The following is an 8,122-nucleotide window of genomic DNA, read 5'->3' as shown; positions in this document are numbered from 1 at the left end:
TATAACCAATACAAATAAGGAAAGGAACGAAGATGTTTCCAAACATTGCAATCATTGAAACAAAACCATTCACCTTATCTTCTTCTTTCAAGTAATATATTATCATTTAACGTTGACATCTGAATTGATGAAAAGGGAACGGCTGTTAACAGAATAAAAAAGGGGGGATTTTTGTGATAGCACTATCGTGTGTCAACATAAATGGTGAACAATAGCAACACCAGCAGTAATGGTTTCTGTACATCTATCGTGATATTAACGACAACAACAGCAGAAAAGCATTATGTGACTGTGTAAAGCAGTAACAACTGAAACAGAAATATCCGCAACGAAAATGGCAGCTCCATTATCTGTGTCTCTGATGACGTGATGCATTTGTGTTCGGTTTATAACGTTGATGTTACATAATGTGCCACTACACTTGGATCAGTGGATAGTTTTCAGGCTGACAGAATATGACGAGTAAGCAATTCTCTTTAGATCGAGCTGAGTATAAATATGGAATTCTGGGCTTCTCTCTAATAACAGAGGCTACAAGTTGTCTAGTATGATATCGAAATGATACTCCTGTGAGAGAGCAATATGTGGAAGCTTTCCTACTCAGCTAAAAATGAATTTAAAAAGCGCTATTTGCAGAGGTTCAAGTGCGGTAACAACAACGTGAACAACAAAAGAAAGAAGAAATATTACGGAGTTGCTAGATCTACTACAAATAGCAAGAACATTGCCTTAAAGCATACTGCCGCACCTTATGACATAAAAGAATGCCACATTGGCCATTGAAGTTCAAAAGTCCTATATATTTACAAATATGGCTTAGTCATGACTGAATGATTGAATTTGTTTTGAAGACCGAACGGGGGATTTGGAGAACTAGAGCTTTATACATGAGGCGTTGTCGCAAATGTTTCAGCTCATTACGATCTGGTCCATCACAGCATTTATGGACATTAACTCTGTTCCTTATATGCTAGCCACGTCTCTGATTTAAAGATACATCCTTCCTTCTGTCCACTTGACACACAGGCATTTAAAAAACATAAATGGCCATGAAAGAAACCCAACACTAGCTGACTAACCGATGAACACGAGTTTAATCTCTTATTAATCAAGAAAAACAAAATGAAACATGATATACATGTATATATATATATATATATATATATCCACTTATATGTATATTCTCTTACAAAGATATTTATAATGTTTGACACATAATCTGAAGGAACTGTTCTCACGGGGATGCAGTACAAAGAGTAAAAGTTACATTCTTTCAGTCGTGTCGAAACCAGATAGGAGTGATTAAACTTCAGACAAGGTCGATCGAAATAGTTCTTTAAGACTCGAGACTTGGACGACAGTAAAGTATATATTTTCATGGGAGTGGAAAGCTTAAATCTAATAGCTAAAGAACTTCAGCATCCACTTTGAGATAGATATTTCACACACTTCAAGTTCAATATTATCCAGGAAACATTAAGCAGCTTATGGTGATATCAGCAGAAATAGAAACGAAAAGTAGTAATAGAATTGGTGTGGAGCATAGAATGAATTCTCTAAATGATAGAAAAGATACTTCTATGCGATAGCGTCAAGTGGGTATAACATACTAATTACTATACGTCTTTAAAGGGGGTTTTCCCGGACGAAAAATCGCAGCTTCCGATGACGGCTCATCAAATGTGATGACAGGGTCGAATCAGAACATTCATCCACCTCCACCACTTGCACATTGCTTATCAACCGACTAGGAAGGACACCATAGAAACGGCGAATCGTTCGGATTTCCATGATGGTTACCTGGAGTCTCAATCTCGATGAAGAGGACCGTATTGTTTACCCAACATCTGACTTATATGCCCAGTCCTGCGGAGAAGACGACGAAGGATGAAGACCTCGACGCTCTATACCCCAGCCCTCATGAACATTTTGGTATAAAGCATCTTGTCGTGCCACGCGAGACCGCGTTTAACTTGGAGCGTTCTGATATCAAGCGTTCTGTGTCAATTGGATAGTGGTCTTCAAAGAATTCAGCATATCCAGAACTGTTACCACAAACTTGTCAATAGCCCACTTCATATACGTATCATTATACCTGAAAATTGGCAAATGCTACCCTTGCAGGAAGCCCAGCGGGAAAACTGTAAGTCTACAGACACTAGCCACCAGCTGCCGCAGTAATTAGAAGCATCAGTAGGAGAATTTCTAAACTTGCAGCAGACAAAGAGATCTTCAACAAAGGAATCCCCATCTGCAACGTTGCATTGGTGAGGAGTGTACTCATTGAGAATTAACATATATGGAGGACTTCCCATCCTCCCTTCCACCTCAACACACAAAGAGAACCATAAAGAGAAATATGTTTCGAGTCAACCCTCCACCTAACCTAGTAGTTTCAAACAGATCAGCCATGGGCTTCCTGTCATTGACCAAAATGCATCATCTTAAGATGGGGTGGGGTATAATTACTATCAAACTTTCAGACAACACAATGTTAAGGTTAATTACTCTACTCAGGCAATAGGCTCATGCACACACACTTACGCAGCCTCCTATCCCATCTTGTAACTTAGGAAACCCCACCGTCTGCCCTAGACCACCCTCACGCATTTCCAATAGCATCACAAAGCAGTACACAGGTATGATGGCCAAAGGTGTTACTGAATGGTGCACATAGCATTTGCACTCCCTTTATTTTAAGAATAGGGTAAGTTCTATCTCCCCGTTCCACTTTATATGGAGACTTTGCGATCTCAGGAATGACTACTTGAACATGAAATTCAGTATTGACAAGGTCCCACCTAATTCATCCGGAGCCCGCAAATGCTCACTCTTCTTCCGCGAGAATCTTTATATTTTCAGCCAAGTTGCTGTAACCAACAACTTGAAGAATTAACTTTTTATTATTGCCAACGGATGTATGCCTCCACGTGTACTTCAAGTCACTGGTCGCTGACAGTACATTTATACCTCTTTAGGCTTGCCTTTTCCACGTAAGCAAGAGCATGGTACTGACCCACTGCCTACAGACAACAGACATGTATTTAGACCTTCCAGACTTACATATTTTCAGTAATTTTTCATGTTTGTCTTAATGTGTGTGTGTGTGTGTGTGTGTGTGTGTGTGTGTGTGTGTGTGTGTGTGTGAATATATCCTTTCCTGTCTTATGATAACACCACCTAATCGTAATCCAGTAACAAATCGGGTTAGTCTCTAAATCATGATGGTGCAACTGCGTGCTAGCACAGCATACCAGCACATTAGTATACATACACTTACTCACACACCAGAGCTCACTAGAGTACACGTCCTTGTGCCAAACATACTCGTGCATACGAATATTAGGGGCATCCAAATACAGCTGCACCACATTTAAACATACACACAACCATTCTTACGGGGACGTAATCACACAAACACACACACAAACAAACAAACAAATACAGAAATAAGCATATGCACAAATACCAGATGTTTTCATATAGACATATACGTGCATACCAGACACACGCGCAGACATACACATACGACATATACAAACGCTCGCGCATACTTACACCTATACAATCACACACAGCTGATACACACACGCACCAATTTTGCACCCATACGCACCAGATACCTACACGCAATCATACACGAACACACGCACTAGCATTAACTCGCGCGCGCGTACACGTACACACACACATAGACCAGATACACACGCAAAGGCTGAAGATACACACACTAATTCACTCATGCGGCAAGTAAATATAATCGTACTCCGGTGTACTGGTGTCGCTGAGTATTCTCAGTCCACCCCACAAACAGAGACACCACCAACATCATTTCCATGTGTGCATTTTGAGAAATATAGATTGGTATATGCATGTAATATCACTACCATATCGTTATCAATATCACTAACACCATGCGACCTGTCTTGACCAATATCAGTACAATCTCCAAAAATAATCTTCCACTTTACTCCGTTCGTTTATCTTTGCCTGACAAGTTAGGTTCGTTTCACGATCCCAGGAACCTTTAAGTTGCATGGAGCCAAAACCGGAGGAGCAGTATCAGTTCGATCAATTGCTGTACATACTCAAGTAAATATTATCAATGTAGTAAACATATTAGATGCTGTGGTGGTCATGTTTACAACGAGAGGGGTAGATAAGGTTTATTTATTTAGTTGCATCGTTATAAATACGTCTCTTCTACTGGTCTTTGTAGTTTAGCCCCGTATTATGTATGGTCGTGGTCCTGCAGGAGGTCGATCAGTATCAATTCCACGAACTGGATACGATGGATAGTCTATCTACAAATATAATACATTATGTGCCGTCTCAGCTCTGCATTTATTTTTATTGTTATTGCTGTGACTTGATCCCAATAGAATTGTAATAAAAGGCAGCCCATTCCTGAACAACATATCTTCGAATATGTCCTTCCTCTATTATTTTGTAAGTTGAAATATTGGGTCATCCCATAAATAATGCGGGTTTTATACTTCTTTGAATTTTCAAAATTAGGTTAAAGTTTTTTTTTTAATATAAAATATGTTCTCCTTTATTTTCTACAATGCTTTTCTATCTATCTGTTAGACTTGCAAAGCCTCTCTTCCAAAACTCACTTGTTCGTAACGAAAAATACTCCTCCAATACTGTTCTGACCATGTCTACAGAATTCGTATTTTTTCCGTCCAAATGATTTTGACGACTGCGGAATAAATGACAATCAGATGGGGCAATGTCCGGCGAATATGGTGGGTGGGGCATTATTTCCCATTCAAGCCGCTCCTGTCTTTAGATAACATACTCACTGTATGTGGCCGAGCATTATCCTGATGGATAATCAACAGTTACGATGGGAGTTTATTCCAATAGGGTTTGCAGGACGTTCTTGTCGTGCTCTACATATCTTCCTGGACGAGGCTCGTCTTCTAGGCTGTAGTTTCCGGCTCGGAATTTCTGGAACTACCTTTGACACTGGCTTACACTTATTGTCCGATCCCTATACACTGCATTAAAATTCCTCGCACTTACCGTTGCGTTGTTGCTTTTATTGAACTCATAAAGAAAAATATTCAGAATGTGTTCCTTTGCCACTTATATAATTGCTTTGGAAACATAACAGTTGAAATCGAACTGCATCTTCAAAACTTACACTAATAATAATGAAAAGCTAACATTAGTACCTGCTTTTATTGTAAGTTGATGCAGGTAGTTTATCCCGCCCCGCTCCGACGTTAGTTCATGCAATTGAAAAAAACGCATTATTTATTGGATGATCCAATATATTTGGTTGCTACAACTAATTTGTTAGTACTTCCACCATGAGTATATTATGATCAATGTAGCAGCGTTGTTCTTGTTCTTATTGCTGTTTCTATTTTATTAATGCTACAGTTGTTATTAAAGCTGATGTTAACGTTGTTGTTTTCGTCATTAAAAGTAACTTCACATGCAGTTAAAAGAAGTACAAGAAAATATATTATTAAAGTCATTCCAGCACTCATTTTTCTTTCTAATGTTTATCTATCTCCTATCTTCTACTTCTATCAGTCATCAAGGGCACCACCTTGAAAAAGTTTTAGTCGAATGAATCAACCTCCACCACTTTTTTTTTTCTAAGCCCGGTACATATTCTACCGGACATCTTTCCCAAGCTACTAATTACGGGGATGTAAACACACCAACGCAGGTTGTCAAGCCTTGGTGGGTGGCGAACACAGCCAGAAGGACACTCATACAAACACAAACACAAAAACACGCACATACATACATACATACACACACACATACATTGACCACGTTATTTTATTCTCTCTCCGTTTTGTATTCTGTTTCTGTTTATTTTCTCGTGTTCCTTTCTGTTGAAGAGCATAGGCTCGTAACGTAAAAGACTTCTCACCTTCCCGAGCGTTAAACTTATACACCTGTTTGTTGTTTCTTTACACACCTGTCTTTGTCTTTATTTTTTTTTAATTCCAACTATATATATATATATATATATATATATATACGACGGGCCTCTTTCAGTTTCCGTCCGACAATTTCACTCACAAGGCTGTAGTAGGAGACACTTGCCCAATGCACCACACAGTCGGACTGAACCTGGAAACATGTGGTAGGGAAGTAAACTTCTTACCATAGAGCTATCTCACCTAACATTTACATGAGAGTTTTATCAAATGTGTTCCTCCGACTTTCAAACAAGTTATGACTCAAGAGTTATGTCATTACTATTTCTAGCAAGATGAGCATTACGCGGATGCTTACTTGCTGTCTTGTGATCGATAAGATGTGTACTGCTTTCTTTATTGTTGCTTTGGATGTTCTTTAGTTTCTGTTAGGTGCTGCAGCATTTGTTTCGGAATTTTGTCTGTCTTATGCTATTGTTGAAGATGTAGTATTTTGTTATTGCAAATTGGTGATTTGATAAGTGAAGTCAGATGAATTTATTGTTGCTTTTGTTGCTCTTGCTGCCTCTGCTACTGCTATTGTTGTTATTGTTGTTGTTGTTGTTGTTACGATCGTCTATGTTTTTATTGCTGTAATGTTATTTTCTCTTTTACTTTTTTCGGTTGCTGCCTCGAGAGAACATTAGATTGAGTAATTTCTTGCATCCGTGTTTGAAGCAATATACATATATTTGTGCGCTTGCTATGTTTGTATATGAGTGTGTGTGTGTGTGTGTGTGTGTGTGTGTGTGCGTGTATGCGTGTGCATGCGCGAGTGTGTGGGCATACACACACACACACACACACACATACACACACACACACACACACACACACACACATAACGATACATAGAGTTACATATATGTGTTGTGTATGTGTGTGCTTGCATGCCTGTTGGTACGTATTTATGCATATATGTAAACCAGAAAGCAATATCGGCTTTAGGATAAGCATAAAGTCTTTCGTGACAGTTAAGATTTATTGTTTTTTCCCCTGCTGTAATATTTCATACATTAGCATGCTATCCAATAGTTATCCCGATTATTCATTTATCACCTTTCTCCTTGCTGTCATCCAGACAGTTGCTGACGCTTGAGATTTGAGGCTTTGGTGTATATCATGCAACCTGGTTATACGGTGAGTAGTATGTAAGGGATTCCGTCAGTCACAGAGGTTGTGCACAAGAATTAACCACAAGCCAGTGTCACAATACTCATACTCATCTTGGAAAAGGACATGCCCATCTATATCAAGAGTAATGAATACTTACCATCAGATAAAAGAGGAGAATTATACAATATAGTCGGTAATGCAGCTCACTTTCTCGCCTCTGACAATAGTTGATGGCCACACCTTAACGCGCAGTACTAATGTGAAACATTGGAGAGAAGACACGGTGCAATGATCTATACAACGGGATGTTCCGAAATACGCATTTCAGAATACAACCATGCAAAAGATTTCATGCTTACTGCTCGATGAAACCGCTATATACATGTACTTCGAGGACTGTAAATATAGAAATTCATTAGAAGTATCAATCTTCAAAGAGTAAAATCGAGTAGCTCTTGCATTGATGCTCAAATTTTGTATTGCAAACATACCACCGCATATGGAAAGGAGTTGACCACTAATAGATGTCTTCTGTATCTTCTCTAAATGGTCATAGTGACTACACACCTTCGATTTGCGTTCCGTGTACCCACATTATTTTGGTAGTTCGTCAAATACGAACTGGAAATATAAGATCATCGCTAAGATCATTCTGTCAACACTCTGCAAATCACTACCAGAGTTCAGGGTTGTCAAATGAAAAGCGCACTTCAACTAGACAACCGCCATCTACCCTCGGATTAAAAGATTACTTCGTAGCCATTTAACTTAATGAAAACTTACAGTGAAGCTTATCTTTATGACCATTCATGTGACTATCCTCTGATAATGAAGTTCTGTTCAAAACATAAAGTAATTTGAGACATGAACTCCTTATACAATTAGGACAAGCTTCAAACACTAGTCAGAAGCAAAACAATTGCGACATTTCTATTTCAGCTTTTAAAAATCAGTGTAAAGTGGAAAACCGGTTAAATCTTTAAATATAATAAGAAATATTTGAACTATTCTCAATACATTTTCAACTTCTATTTTTCCTAAACACACATATATATATA

This window comes from Octopus bimaculoides, chromosome 3 (genome assembly GCF_001194135.2).
Source record: "Octopus bimaculoides isolate UCB-OBI-ISO-001 chromosome 3, ASM119413v2, whole genome shotgun sequence".
In the NCBI taxonomy this organism is placed as follows: Eukaryota; Metazoa; Mollusca; class Cephalopoda; order Octopoda; family Octopodidae; genus Octopus; species Octopus bimaculoides.
Note: the sequence above shows the minus strand (reverse complement) of the source record.